The sequence below is a fragment of the Pseudorca crassidens genome, chromosome 11 (genome assembly GCF_039906515.1).
Source record: "Pseudorca crassidens isolate mPseCra1 chromosome 11, mPseCra1.hap1, whole genome shotgun sequence".
Lineage (NCBI taxonomy): Eukaryota > Metazoa > Chordata > Mammalia > Artiodactyla > Delphinidae > Pseudorca > Pseudorca crassidens.
This window is the reverse complement of record NC_090306.1, coordinates 11,029,613-11,045,607: the sequence shown is the minus strand read 5'-3', so window position 1 is coordinate 11,045,607 and position 15,995 is coordinate 11,029,613. Positions and strand designations below refer to the sequence as shown.

Genomic DNA, 15,995 nt, shown 5'->3' with positions numbered 1-15,995 from the left:
GCCCTTGATATATTTAGTGGGAGTTAAACTTTACAGAATCCTTTCTTTCTCAATTGTGCATTTCCTAGCCTATTGTTATGCTGCAAAATTCTCTTGAGTGTGACAAGTTGAATAATAACTTCTGCTCTCTTCCTTCCTTCTTTGACAGCCTTGATCCAATCTGCACCTCCTTCTCCCCCAGGATACTTTTGGTTTACTAGGAAGAAGCCATGTTTCCAAAAAGGTGAAAGGGAAAATCACATTTGTCTTTTTTCAAAATACAGTTTCCTCTTCCACAGTGTTATGAATTAAGTTCCGGCAACAGCATCACTTCTGCCTTCACATAACTACCACTGACCCCAAACAGCACTCTAATAACATCAGATTTATTCTCAATACATAGCTTGATGATTTTTATAGCATCACCTGCGGTAAACACAGGCAGCCTCTCATTCTCACCTTTCAAGTCTCAGCCTAAATGCCGCCACCTCAGAAACACCTTTCTTGATGAGTGTCATTCTTAGTTTCTACCTCATCATTCTGTTTATTTTATTCATAACTTTCATCACAATGTATTATGTTGCTTTTCAGTTTTAAGTAAACTCCAATTTTTTATTTTATTTTTTCTTAAGCATTTTTCCCAGCTTTATTGAGATACAAGTAACATATATTGTGTAAATTTAAGGTGTATACCATGTTAATTTGATATATTTGTATGTTGCAAAATAATATATTAGCATCAGCTAACACCTCCATCACATCACATAATTACTGTTTCTTTTTTTGTGGTGAAAACATTTAAGATCTATTCTCTTAGCAACTTTCAAGCATGTAACACAGTATTATTAACTGTAATCACCATGCTGTACATTAGATCCTCAGAGCTTATTCACCCTATAACTGGAGGTTTGTACCCTTTGACTAATATCTTCCTATTTTCCCCTACCCTCCTAACCCCTGGTCACCACCACTCTACTCTTTTTCTATGAGTTTGGCTTTTTTAGATTCCACATATAAGTGATATCACACAGTATTTGTCTTTCTGTCACTTAGCGTAAAGTCCCCAAGCTTCATCCATGTTGCCTCAAATGATAGGATTTCCTTCTTTGTTACGGTTGAATAATATTCCAGTGTGTTTGTGTGTGTGTGTGTGTGTGTGTGTGTGTGTGTGTGGCACATCTTTTCTATCCATTCACCTGTAGATGGACACTTAGGTTGTTTCCATATCTTGGCTATTGGGAGTAATGCTTTAATAAACGTGGGAGCACAAATATCCCTTTGAGATCCTGTTTTCATTTGCTTTGCATATAAATAAACACAGAAGTGGGATTGCTGGATCGTATGGTAATTCTACTTTTATATTATGTTGCTTATTTATGTGTTTACTTACTAATTGTTTTCCCTATAAAAATATAAGATCTAAAAGGCCAGGAACCTTTTACTTTAGTTCATTATTGTATTCCCATTGCCTAGATAGAAAATGGCACTTAGCAGTGGTTTTTTTTTTTTTTTTGGTACGCGGGCCTCTCACTGTTGTGGCCTTTCCTGTTGGCGGAGCACAGGCTCCGGACGCGCGGGCTCAGCGGCCATGGCTCACGGGCCCAGCCGCTCCGCGGCATGTGGGATCTTCGCGGACCGGGGCACGAACCCGTGTCCCCTGCATTGGCAGGTGGACTCTCAACCACTGCGCCACCAGGGAAGCCCAGCAGTGTTTTTTAAACCTTTGTTGAATAGGTGAAAGGGCACAAGAGAGCCCCTTGTGGACGCTAAGATGGTGAACCCCTACTGAGGCATGGATGCATTGCAACACCGCTCCCATTCGGCTTTCTGTACTTGGAAGATTCAAGTCCTATAGGTGTGATTGCATCTTGCTGTTCAGGAAGCAGAGCTAGTTTCAGCTTGAGATGGTCAAGTTTCATAAAAGGAGAAGCTGCTAGGTGGTGGGGCCTCCCCAGGAGAATTCAGGTAGCTAAGGGGTAGGATTGTTACAGCAGATAGTTCCTTCTTCCAAGAAGGGGATGAGTCACACACCCTTTTGTGCTTGAAAACACAAAAAGAGAATTAATGGGACCCTGAGAGAAGGTAGGGAAAGGGAAAATGGTTATGTGCCAGAGGTCCTCACTTTCTCTATTGTGTCTGTTGCCTAATTTGAGGATTATTATTTTTTATTAAATCATTGATTTTTAATGAAGTTAAAATAATTAATTGCATTTTGTTTTCATAGCTCTCCAAGTTATAATAGTACATAAATATCACCCAGAGTAGACTTTCTTTTTTTTTTAATTTTATTTATTTTACAGCAGGTTCTTATTAGTTATCTATTTTATACATATTAGTGTATATATGTCAATCCCAATCTCCCAATTTATCCCACCACCACCACCCCCACACCCCTGCTTTCCCCCCTTGGTGTCCATATGTTTCTTCTCTGCATCTGTGTCTCAATTTCTGCCCTGCAAACCAGTTCATCTGTACCATTTTTCTAGATTCCACATATATGTGTTAATATACGATATTTGTTTTTCTCTTTCTGACTTACTTCACTCTGTATGACAGTCTCTAGTTCCATCCACATCTCAACAAATGACCCAATTTCATTCCTTTTTATGGCTGAGTAATATTCCATTGTGTATATGTACCACATCTTCTTTATCCATTCGTCTGTTGATGGGCACGTCGTTAGGTTGCTTCCATGACCTGGCTATTGTAAATAGTGCTGCAGTGGACATTGGGGTGCGTGTGTCTTTTTGAATTATGGTTTTCTCTGGGTTTATGCCCAGTAGTGGGATTGCTGCGTCATATGGTAATTCTATTTTTAGTTTTTTAAGGAACCTGAGAATTATTTTTGTGGCCCAGGAGGTGTCTGGGCAAGTGACCAAGGGAAATGATTGTTGCAAATGAGCATCATGCCAGTGCCCAGGGCAGTGGCTGGAGCAGAGGACCGAGTAAGTACCATATTCCAAGGTAAAGTGGCCCAGGCAGGCTGCCACTCTCCTGACAGCATGCCACTTTATGGTCACAGCTAAAGATGACACCTGCTCTTTCCCTGGGGTATTTTGTGACTCAGAGACTCAAGCCAACACAGCTGCTACTCTGCAGGGCATTACCATTCACTGCTGCAGCCAGAAATCTGAGAGCAACCCTGATCTCTGCCCTTTCCCTTATTTTCCACATTTGTCAATAGTCAGTTATATTGATTCCATCTCCAAACCATCTCTTGACTCTGTTTTCCTTTTCTCCTTCTCCTTTGCCCAAGACCAAACTATCATCTTTTTCGCCTAAATGATCGCAAGGGCCTCCTGAGAGTTTATTCCAAACCAAATTTGCTTTCTTCTATTTTACTTTTCAGATTTCAGCCAACATAATCTCAATCGAGTCCCTCCCCAGATGAAATTCTTCAGTGGATCCTTCTGTTGTTCAGTGATCCCCACCTTTCTCCTTAGCCTCATCTTATTATATTTTCTGTTCTCCTCTCAGTACTTAAGATTTTCCCCTATATTTTTCCAGTTCCTAGAACTTATTGTGCTTTTTGGTTTTTAAACTTTAGTGCTTTTGCACTGCAGTTTCACTTTGTCTAGAACACGTCCCTATGCTTCCTGCTGCCCGACACACCCAACAGGCAGTATCCAGCCAGCTCCTCTTCATTGTTCTGATCTTAGCTTTTATAAAAATATGTTTTATTTATAAAAATAGTTTTTCCCCAGCACACTTCTCAAAGAGTTATATGTGAGCAGGAGCTTAAGCTCCATGTAACTCATTGATGAGGGAGTCAGTAGGAATAATGCTCGTTCTAAGATGTGTTGAAGAACAGGGGTTTGTATATTCTGATAAGAAAGAAATGTCAAAATAACAATGTTAAGTTGTATGCAAAACTAGTTAATATCCTACGAGTATTAACAACATGGTTTACTATAAAACCATGACACCTTACCAGGTTAATCTGTATTCTTTCAGGTCTGTCTTTTTTTTTTTTTTTTTTTTGTGGTACACGGGCCTCTCACTGTTGTGGCCTCTCCCGTTGCGGAGCACAGGCCTCTCACTGTTGTGGCCTCTCCCGTGTCCCCTGCATCGGCAGGCGGACTCTCAACCACTGCGCCACCAGGGAAGCCCCAGGTCTGTCTTTAAAAATGTCCCTTGTCAGCAGTGAGTTATTTTTTTAAGTGATATTTTCTGAGAGACTCACATGAAAGTCAAATAGGCTTATTAAAAATATTCTCTGGTATGATATAAAAGTATCAAGTAATCATCATTGTGCCTTATTTCCAAGTTTGGAATCAATTATTCTGAATTTCAGAAAAGTCTTTCCTCCTTCCTCAGCCTAGATTAGACTCTCCTCCTGATACATGCTCCCAGAGTACCTATATGTATGCTGTGTAACCCTTATCACAATCATAATTATAGGCACCACTTTTATATTCTCTGTTAGGAATTGGCTCACGTGATTATGGAGACTGAGAAATCCTAAGATCTGCAGTTGGCCAGCTGGAGACTCAGGAGAGCCGATGGTGTAGTTCCAGGAGAGCCAATGGTACAAATTCCAGTCCAAAAGCCAGCAGCTTAAGACCCAAGAAGAGTCTAAAGGCAGGAAGAAGACCAGTGTCCCAGCTCAAGGTATCCAAGCAGGAGGAGTTCCCTCTTACTCAGCCTTTTTGTTCTTTTCATGTCTTCACTTGACTGGATGAGACCCACCCACTTCAGGGAGGGCGCTCTGTCTTAATAAGTCTACAGATTCAAATGTTAAGCTCATCTAAGACACACTCACAAGCACACACAAAATAATGTTTGACCAAATGTCAGGTTAACACATAAAATTAACCATCGCGGATTGTAAGCACCATGGGAACAGGGACCTCCAGATTTGTATCTGCAGCTGCCTTCAGCAGCTTCCATATGATGTCTTATTGGCATCTTAAACTTGAAAAAGGCTGAAATTGAACTCCTGATTTTTCCATCTATTCACATATAGCTCCATATTCCACCCAAATGTTCAATTCAAAGACCTATGTGATATTCTTGATTCCTCTCTTTCCCATCTCGCTTAACCATGTACCAGCAAGTTCATTTGGTTCTACTGCTAGAATATATTACGAATTCGTCTACTTTTTTCTGTCTCTACTGCTACCACTCTCATCTTCTGCCTGGTCCATTGTGGTAGTTTATTTGTTAGTCTCCTGATTAAATTTTGGATTCTAAGATTTCAAGAATTCAATTCTCAGTTTCCAGAACTTTTTCATCATTCCGAACAGAAACTCTGTACCTATTAAACAATAATTTCCATTTCCCCTCCCCATTCTCTATTCTATTTTCTGTCTCTATGAATTTATCTATTCTAGGTATCTCATATAAATGAGTCCATACCATATTTGTCATATTGTGCATGATTTCTTTCACTTAGCATAATGTTTTCAAGGTTCCTCCATGTTGTAGCATATATCGGAATTTTATTCCTTTTTAAGGGTGAATAACGTTTCAATGTATGTATATAGCAAAATTTTTAAATCCATTCATTTATTGATGGGTACTTGGGTTGTTTCCATGTTTTGGCTCTTGTGAATAATGCTACTATGAACATTGGGGTAAATCTGTTTGAGTCCCTGCTTTCAATTTTTGTGTATATATATGTAGAAGTGGGATTGCTGGATCATAATAATTTCATGTTTAACTTTTTGAGGAACCATGTTGAGGTTCACTTTTTGCATATGGATAGCCAACTTTTCCAGCACCATTTGTTGAAAGGATCATCATTCCCCATTGCATTATCTTGGTATTCTTTTGAAAATTAATTGACCATAAATGCGTGTCTTTTTCTGTATCTCTATTCTGTTGCATTGGTCTGTGTGTCTACCCTTATGTCAATACACATGGTCTCAATCACTGTAACTTTATTTTAAATCTTGAAATCTGGTAATGTAAGACTTACAGACTTGTTCTTATTTTAAAAACTATTTTGGTTCTTCTAGACCCTTTGTATTTCCCTATACATTTTAAGAATCAGCATGTTAATTTCTAAAAAGCCTGTGGAGATTTCTGATTGGGATTGAAATTGAATCTGTCTTTCAATCTGGGGAAAATCGACGTCTTCACAATACTGGGCCTTCTAATCCATAAGCATGGCATTCTTTCTACTTACTTGAGTCTTCTTTACTTCTTCTCAGTAATGCTTTGTAGGTTTCAGTGTATCGGTCTTACACATATTTACTTATTTGTCCCTAAATATTTCATATTTTTAATGTTATAACAAATGTTACTTTAGAAAATTTTAATTTTCAATTGTTTGTTGTTGACATATAGAAATAGAATTAATTTATGTATAGTGGCTTTCTATTCTGAGACATTGTTAAACTCACTTTTATTTAATTCCATGAGACTTTTCATATAGATAATCATGTTGTCTGCAAATAAGGACAGTTCTACTTCCTTTCCAAAGTGTATTCATTTTCCTTCTTTTTCTTGCTTTATTCCTCTAGCTAGAATCTTCAGCACAGTGTTAAATGAAGGTAGAGAGAGTGGACATGCTTCCTGATCTTAGGGGGAAGGGATTCAATCTTTCTCCTTTAAGTGATATTAGCTTAGCTGTATGTTTTTCAAGACACCCTTTATCAGGTTGTGAAAAGTCTGTTCTATTCTTAGTTTGTTGAAAGCTTTTTTTGTTTGTTTGTTTGTTTTTATCATGAATGGGTATTGAATTTTGTCTAATGCTTTACTGCCACTATTAAGATAATCACATGGTTTTACTTTTTTTAATTTCTTATTTTATTTTATTTTTTTACATCTTTATTGGAGTATAATTGCTTTACAATGGTGTGTTAGTTTCTGCTTTATAACAAGGTGAATCAGTTATACATATACATATGTTCCCATATCTCTTCCCTCTTGCGTCTCCCTCCCTCCCACCCTCCCTATCCCACCCCTCCAGGTGGTTGCAAAGCACCGAGCTGATCTCCCTGTGCTATGCAGCTGCTTCCCACTAGCTATCTACCTTACATTTGGTAGTATATATATGTCCATGCCTCTCTCTCGCTTTGTCACAGCTTACCCTTTCCCCTCCCCATATCCTCAAGTCCATTCTCTAGTAGGTCTGTGTCTTTATTCTTGTCTTACCCCTAGGTTCTTCATGACATTTTTTTCCCTAAAATTCCATATATATGTGTTAGCATACGGTATTTGTCTTTCTCTTTCTGACTTACTTCACTTTGTATGACAGACTCTAGGTCTATCCACCTCATTACAAATAGCTCAATTTTGTTTCTTTTTATGGCTGAGTAATATTCCATTGTATATATGTGCCACATCTTTATCCATTCATCCGACGATGGACACTTAGGTTGCTTCCATGTCCTGGCTATTGTAAACAGAGCTGCAATGAACATTTTGGTACATGACTCTTTTTGAATTATGGTTTTCTCAGGGTATATGCCCAGTAGTGGGATTGCTAGGTCATATGGTAGTTCTATTTGTAGTATTTTAAGGAACCTCCATACTGTTCTCCATAGTGGCTGTACCAATTCACATTCCCACCAACAGTGCAAGAGTGTTCCCTTTTCTCCACACCCTCTCCGGCATTTATTGTTTCTAGATTTTTTGATGATGGCCATTCTGACTGGTGTGAGATATCTCATTGTAGTTTTGATTTGCATTTCTCTAATGATTAATGATGTTGAGCATTCTTTCATGTGTTTGTTGGCAGCCTGTATATCTTCTTTGGAGAAATGTCTATTTAGGTCTTCTGCCCATTTTTGGATTGGGTTGTTTGGTTTTTTGTTATTGAGCTGCATGAGCTGCTTATAAATTTTGGAGATTAATTCTTTGTCAGTTGCTTCATTTGAAAATATTTTCTCCCATTCTGAGGGTTGTCTTTTGGTCTTATTTATGGTTTCCTTTGCTGTGAAAAAGTTTTGAAGTTTCATTAGGTCCCATTTGTTTATTTTTATTTCCATTTCTCTAGGAGGTGGGTCAAAAAGGATCTTGCTGTGATTTATGTCATAGAGTGTTCTGCCTATGTTTTCCTCTAAGAGTTTGATAGTTTCTGGCCTTACATTTAGGTCTTTAATCCACTTTGAGCTTATTTTTGTGTATGGTGTTAGGGAGTGATCTAATCTCATACTTTTACATGTACCTGTCCAGTTTTCACAGCACCACTTATTGAAGAGGCTGTACTTTCTCCACTGTACATTCCTGCCTCCTTTGTCAAAGATAAGGTGACTGTATGTGCGTGGGTTTATCTCTGGGCTTTCTATCCTGTTCCATTGATCTATATTTCTGTTTTTGTGCCACTACCATACTGTCTTGATTACTGTAGCTTTGTAGTATAGTCTGAAGTCAGGGAGCCTGATTCCTCCAGCTCCATTTTTCGTTCTCAAGATTGCTTTGGCTATTCGGGGTCTTTTGTGTTTCCATACAAATTGTGAAATTTTTTGTTCTAGTTCTGTGAAAAATGCCAGTGGTAGTTTGATAGGGATTGCATTGAATCTGTAGATTGCTTTGGGTAGTAGAGTCATTTTCACAATGTTGATTCTTCCAATCCAAGAACATGGTATATCTCTCCATCTATTTGTATCATCTTTAATTTCTTTCATTAGTGTCTTATAATTTTCTGCATACAGGTCTTTTGTCTCCTTAGGTAGGTTTATTCCTAGATATTTTATTCTTTTTGTTGCAATGGTAAATGGGAGTGTTTTCTTGATTTCACTTTCAGATTTTTCATCATTAGTGTATAGGAATGCCAGAGATTTCTGTGCATTAATTTTGTATCCTGCTACTTTACCAAATTCATTGATTAGCTCTAGTATTTTTCTGGTAGCATCTTTAGGATTCTCTATGTATAGTATCATGTCATCTGCAAACAGTGACAGCTTTAATTCTTCTTTTCCGATTTGGATTCCTTTTATTTCCTTTTCTTCTCTGATTGCTGTGGCTAAAACTTCCAAAACTATGTTGAATAAGAGTGGTGAGAGTGGGCAACCTTGTCTTGTTCCTGATCTTAGTGGAAATGGTTTCAGTTTTTCACCATTGAGGATGATGTTGGCTGTGGGTTTGTTGTATATGGCCTTTATTATGTTGAGGAGAGTTCCCTCAATGCCTACTTTCTGCAGGGTTTTTATCATAAATGGGTGTTGAATTTTGTCAAAAGCTTTTTCTGTATCTATTGAGATGATCATATGGTTTTTCTCCTTCAATTTGTTAATATGGTGTATCATGTTGATTGATTTGCACGTATTGAAGATTCCTTGCATTCCTGGAATAAACCCCACTTGATCATGGTGTATGATCCTTTTAATGTGCTGTTGGATTCTGTTTGCTAGTATTTTGTTGAGAATTTTTGCATCTATGTTCATCAGTGATATTGGCCTGTAGTTTTCTTTCTTTGTGACATCCTTGTCTGGTTTTGGTATCAAGGTGATGGTGGCCTCGTAGAATGAGTTTGGGAGTGTTCCTCCCTCTGCTATATTTTGGAAGAGTTTGAGAAGGATAGGTGTTAGTTCTTCTCTAAATGTTTGATAGAATTCGCCTGTGAAGCCATCTGGTCCTGGGCTTTTGTTTGTTGGAAGATTTTTAATCACAGTTTCAATTTCAGTGCTTGTGATTGGTCTGTTCATATTTTCTATTTCTTCCTGATTCAGTCTTGGCAGGTTGTGCATTTCTAAGAATTTGTCCATTTCTTCCAGGTTGTCCATTTTATTGGCATAGAGTTGCTTGTAGTAATCTCTCATGAACTTTTGTATTTCTGCAGTGTCAGTTGTTACTTCTCCTTTTTCATTTCTAATTCTATTGATTTGAGTCTTCTCCCTTTTTTTCTTGATGAGTCTGGCTAATGGTTTATCAATTTTGTTTATCTTCTCAAAGAACCAGCTTTGAGTTTTATTGATATTTGCTATCGTTTCCTTCATTTCTTTTTCATTTATTTCTGATCTGATTTTTATGATTTCTTTCCTTCTGCTAACTTTGGGGTTTTTTTGTTCTTCTTTCTCTAATTGCTTTAGGTGCAGGGTTAGGTTGTTTATTCGAGATGTTTCCTGTTTGTTAAGGTAGGATTGTATTGCTATAAACTTCCCTCTTAGAACTGCTTTTGCTGCATGCCATAGGTTTTGGGTCTTCGTGTCTCCACTGTCATTTGTTTCTAGGTATTTTTTTATTTCCTCTTTGATTTCTTCAGTGATCACTTCGTTATTAAGTACTGTATTGTTTAGCCTCCATGTGTTTGTATTTTTTACAGATCTTTTCCTGTCATTGATATCTAGTCTCATAGCGTTGTGGTCGGAAAAGATACTTGATACAATTTCAATTTTCTTAAATTTACCAAGGCTTGATTTGTGACCCAAGATATGATCTATCCTGGAGAATGTTCCAGGAGCACTTGAGAAAAATGTGTATTCTGTTGTTTTTGGATGGAATGTCCTATAAATATCAATTAAGTCCATCTTGTTTAATGTATCATTTAAAGCTTGTGTCTCCTTATTTATTTTCATTTTGGATGATCTGTCCATTGGTGAAAGTGGGGTGTTAAAGTCCCCTACTATGAATGTGTTACTGTCGATTTCCCCTTTTATAGCTGTTAGTATTTGCCTTATGTATTGAGGTGCTCCTATGTTGGGTGCATAAATATTTACAATTGTTATATCTTCTTCTTGGATCGATCCCTTGATCATTATGTAGTGTCCTTCTTTGTTTCCTCTAATAGTGTTTATTTTAAAGTCTATTTTGTCTGATATGAGAATTGCTATTCCAGCTTTCTTTTGGTTTCCATTTGCATGGAGTATCTTTTTCCATCCCCTCAGTTTCAGTCTGTATGTGTCCTTAGGTCTGAAGTGGGTCTCTTGTAGACAGCATATATATGGGTCTTGTTTTTGTATCCATTCAGCCAATCTGTGTCTTTTGGTGGGAGCATTTAGTCCATTTATATTTAAGGTAATTATCGATATGTATGTTCCTATTCCCACTTTCTTAATTGTTTTGGGTTCGTTATTGTAGGTCTTTTCCTTCTCTTGTGTTTCTTGCCTAGAGAAGTTCCTTTAGCATTTGTTGTAAAGCTGGTTTGGTGGTGCTGAACTCTCTCAGCTTTTGCTTGTCTGTAAAGGTTTTAATTTCTCCATCAAATCTGAATGAGATCCTTGCTGGGTAGAGTAATCTTGGTTGCAGGTTTTTCTCCTTCATCACTTTAAATATGTCCTGCCAGTCCCTTCTGGCTTGCAGAGTTTCTGCTGAAAGATCAGCTGTTAACCTTATGGGGATTCCCTTGTGTGTTATTTTTTGTTTTTCCCTTGCTGCTTTTAATATGTTTTCTTTGTATTTAATTTTTGACAGTTTGATTAATATGTGTCTTGGCGTATTTATCCTTGGATTTATCCTGTATGGGACTCTTTGTGCTTCCTAGACTTGATTAACTATTTCCTTTCCCATATTAGGGAAGTTTTCAACTATAATCTTTTCAAACATTTCCTCAGTCCCTTTCTTTTTCTCTTCTTCTTCTGGAACCCCTATAATTCGAATGTTGGTGCATTTAATGTTGTCCCAGAGGTCTCTGAGACTGTCCTCAGTTCTTTTCATTCGTTTTTCTTTATTCTGCTCTGCATTAGTTATTTCCACTATTTTATCTTCCAGGTGACTTATCCATTCTTCTGCCTCTGTTATTCTGCTATTGATCCCATCTAGAGTATTTTTCATTTCATTTATTGTGTTGTTCATCGTTGTCTGTTTCATCTTGAGTTCTTCTAGGTCCTTGTTAAATGTTTCTTGCATTTTGTCTATTCTGTTTCCAAGATTTTGGATTATCTTTACTATCATTATTCTGAATTCTTTTTCTGGTAGACTGCCTATTTCCTCTTCATTTGTTAGGTCTGGTGGGTTTTTATGTTGCTCCTTCATCTGCTGTGTGTTTTTCTGTCTTCTCATTTTGCTTATCTTACTGTGTTTGGGGTCTCCTTTTTGCAGGCGGCAGGTTCGTAGTTCCTGTTGTTTTTTGTGTCTGTCCCCAGTGGCTAAGGTTGGTTCAGTGGGTTGTGTAGGCTTCCTGGTGGAGGGGACTAGTGCCTGTGTTGTGCTGGATGAGGCTGGATCTTGTCTTTCTGGTGGGCAGGTCCATGTCTGGTGGTGTGTTTTGGGGTGTCTGTGGACTTATTATGATTTTAGGCAGCCTCTCTGCTAATGGGTGGGGTTGTGTTCTTGTTTTGCTATTTGTTTGGCATAGGGTGTCCAGCACTGTAGCTTGCTGGTCGTTGAGTGAAGCTGGGTGCTGGTGTTGAGATGGAGATCTCTGGGAGATTTTCACCGTTTGATATTATGTGGAGCTGGGAGGTCTCTTATGGACCAGTGTCCTGAAGTTGGCTGTCCCACCTCAGAGGCACAGCAGTGACTCCTGGCTACAGTACCAAGAGCCTTTCATCCACATGGCTCAGAATAAAAGGGAGAAAAAGAAAGAAAGAAAGAAAGAGAGAGAGAGAGAGAGAGGGAGGGAGGGAGGGAGGGAGGAAGGGAGGAGGGAAGATAGGAGGGAAGGAAGGAAAGAAATAAAGAAAGAAGATAAAATAAAGTAAGATAAAATATATTAAAATAAAAAGTAATTATGAAGAAAAGAAGTTTTTTTTTGCGGTACGAGGGCCTCTCACTGCTGTGGCCTCTCCCGTTGCGGAGCACAGGCTCCGGATGCACAGGCTCAGCGGCCATGGCTCACGGGCCCAGCCACTCCACGGCATGTGGGATCTTCCCGGACCAGGGCTCGAACCTGTGTCCCCTGCATCGGCAGGCGGACTCTCAACCACTGCGCCACCAGGGAAGCCCAAGAAAAAAATATTTTTTAAAAAGAAAAAAAAAAAAACAAAAAACGGACGGATAGAACCCTAGGATAAATGGTGGAAGCAAAGTTATACAGACAGAATATCACCCAGAAGCATACACATACACACTCACAAAAAGAGGAAAAGGGGAAAAAATAATAAATCTTGCTCTCAAGTCCACCTCCTTAATTTGGGATGATTCGTTGTCTATTCAGTTATTCCACAGATGCAGGCTACATCAAGTTGATTGTGGAGCTTTAATCCGCTGCTTCTGCGGCTGCTGGGAGAGATTTCCCTTTCTCTTCTTTGTTCTCACAGCTCCCGGGGCTCAGTTTTGGATTTGGCCCCGCCTCTGCATGTAGGTCGCTGGAGGGCGTCTGTTCTTAGCTCAGACAGGACGGGGTTAAAGGAGTAGCTGCTTCGGGGGCTCTGGCTCAATCAGGCCGGGGTGGGGGTAGGGGGAGGGGCACGGAGGGCGGGGCGAGCATGGTGCGGCAGAGGCCGGCGTGACGTTGCACCAGCCTGAGGCGCGCCGTGCGTTCTCCCGGGGAAGTTGTCCCTGGATCCCAGGACCCTGGCAGTGGCGGGCTGCACATGCTCCCGGTAGGAGGGTGTGGAGAGTGACCTGTGCTCGCACACAGGCTTCTTGGTGGTGGCGGCAGCAGCCCTAGCGTCTCATGCCCGTCTCTGGGGTCCGCGCTTTTAGCCGCGACTCGCGCCGGTCTCTGGAGCTCCTTTAAGCAGCGCTCTTAATCTGCTCTCCTCGCGCACCAGGAAACAAAGAGGGAAGAAAAAGTCTCTTGCCTCTTCGGCAGGTCCAGAGTTTTTCCCGGACTCCCTCCCGGCCAGCCGTGGCGCACTAATCCCCTGCAGTCTGTGTTCACGCCGCCAACCCCAGTCCTCTCCCTGTGCTCCGACAGAAGCCGGAGCCTCAGCTCCCAGCCCCGCCCACCCCGGCGGGGGAGCAGACAAGCCTCTCGGCCTGGTGAGTGCCTGTCGGCCCTGATTCTCTGTGCGGGAATCTCTCCGCTTTGCCCTCCGCACCCCTGTTGCTGTGCTCTCTGCCGCTGCTCCGAAGCTTTCTCCCTCCTACACCTGAAGTCTCCGCCCGCAAAGGGGCTTCCTAGTGTGTGGAAACATTTCGTCCTTCACAGCTCCCTCCCGCTGGTGCAGGTACCGTCCCTATCCTTTTGTCTCTGTTTTTTCTTTTTTCTTTTGCCCTACCCAGGTACTTGGGGTGTTTCTTGCCTTTTGGGAGGTCTGAGGTCTTCTGCCAGCGTTCAGTAGCTTTTCTGTAGGAGTTGTTCCACGTGTAGATGTATTTCTGGTGTACTGTGGGCAGGAAGGTGATCTCTGCATCTTACTTTTCCGCCATCTTCCTCACTACTCGGTTTTACTTTTTATATGGACTGATTTTCAAATGTTGAACTAACCTTGGATTCCAGGATAAACTACTTAAAAAAAAAAAAAATATATACACACATATATATATGTGTGTATATATATATCTTACCAAATTTGATTTTTACATATATTTTTAAAGGATTTTTGCATCTGTGTTCATGAGGGATAATGATATATACTTTTCTTATAATATTTTTATCAGATTTAACTATCAGAATAATAATGACCTGATAAAATCAGTTGGAAAGTGTTTCTTCATCTACTTTAAGTGTTTGTGTAGAATTGGTATTATTTTTGTTTAAAAGCTTCACTATTGAAGCCATTTGGGCCTAGACATTTTTCTGTGGAAAGATTTGTAGCTACAAATTTAATATCTTTAATAGCTATAGGGATATTCAGGTTATCAACTTCTTGAATGAGCTTTATTTTTTTAAAGGAATTTGTCCATTTCATGTAAGTTATTAAATTTATTGGCATAAAGTTATTCACAATGTTTTCTTATTATGTCTCTAGAATCTGTAGTGTTGCCCCCCTCTGGAATATTCCCTCTCAGGAATATCTTCATTCCTGATATTTGTAAGTCGTGTGTTTTTTTTCTCTCTTAAGTCTGGCTGGAGGCTTATCAATTTTATTAAGCTTTCAAAAGAAAAGGTTTTTGGTTTTACTGGTTTTCTGTATTATTTTTTAAATTTTCTGTTTCATTGGTTTCTACACTTTTATTTTTTACTTTCTTCTGTTTGCTTTGGGTTTAGCTCTTCTTGTTTCTAGTTTCTTATAGAAGAATTTCAGATCATTGATTTAGACCCTTCTCCTTTTCTAATATAGGCATTTAATACCACCTACATTTCTCTCTAAGAACTGTTTTAGCTGCATCCCACAATTTTGATATGATGTATTACCATTTTTATTTACTTCACATATTTTCTAATTTCTCTTAGGTTTTATTCTTTGACCCTTGGATTATTTATAATTATGTCATTTAATTTCCAAATACTTGGAGATTTTCCAGTCACCATTCTGCTACTGATTTCCAGTTTTATTTAGTTGTGGTTAGAGAACATACTATATATGATTTAAAGACTTCAAAATTTATTGAAATTTGCTTTATATCCAAAAGTATAGTCCATCTTGGTGAATGTTCCATGTGAATTCAAAAGGAACGTATATTCTGCTGTTACTGGGTATAGTGATCTATAAATGTCAGTTAGGTCAAATTGGTTGATAGTGTTGTTTAAGTCTTCTACAGCTATTTCTGTCTACTTGTGCTACTGTTTACTAAAAGAGGAGTATTTAAATTTCTAACATGTTTGTAGGTTTTTTTTTTAAATTAATTTATTTTTTGGCTGCTTTGGGTCTTTGTTGCTGTGCGGGCTTTCTCTAGTTGTGGAGAGTGGGGGCTAATATTTGTTGCAGTGCATGGGCTTCTCATTGTGGTGGCTTCTCTTGTTGCAGAGCACGGGCTCTAGGCACGCGGGCTTCAGCAGTTGTAGCACGCAGCTCAGTAGTTGTGGCTCACGGGCTCTAGAGCGCAGGCTCAGTAGCCGTGGCTCATGGGCTTAGTTGCTCGGCGGCATGTGGAATCTTCGCGGACCAGGGCTTGAACCTGTGTCCCCTGCATTGGCAGGCGGATTCTTAACCACTGCGCCACCAGGGAAGTCCCAGTTTGTAGGCTTTTCTATTTCTCCTATCAGTTCTTGATTTATATATTTTCAGGCTCTGTAATTAGGTTAATATACATTTACAATTATTATATTTTCTTAGTGAATTGGTCTCTATCTTTAAGAAACATTCCTCTTAAACCTGGTAAAAACTTCTTGGTCTAAAAATCTACTCAATCTTATA

The 15,995-nt window shown here is 39.3% G+C and overlaps 1 protein-coding gene across 1 annotated transcript in view; it reads left to right on the top strand.

Annotated features, from left to right (window-relative positions):
• Positions 1 to 13,719: 13,719 nt before the first annotated feature.
• Positions 13,720 to 15,995, top strand: part of GRIN2B (glutamate ionotropic receptor NMDA type subunit 2B) — a 581,922-nt gene continuing 579,646 nt past the window's right edge. Inside the window, exon 1 of the mRNA XM_067695747.1 lies at positions 13,720 to 13,922. The gene's annotated coding sequence lies outside the window, so the exon portion shown is untranslated. The remainder of the gene's footprint in view (positions 13,923 to 15,995) is intronic.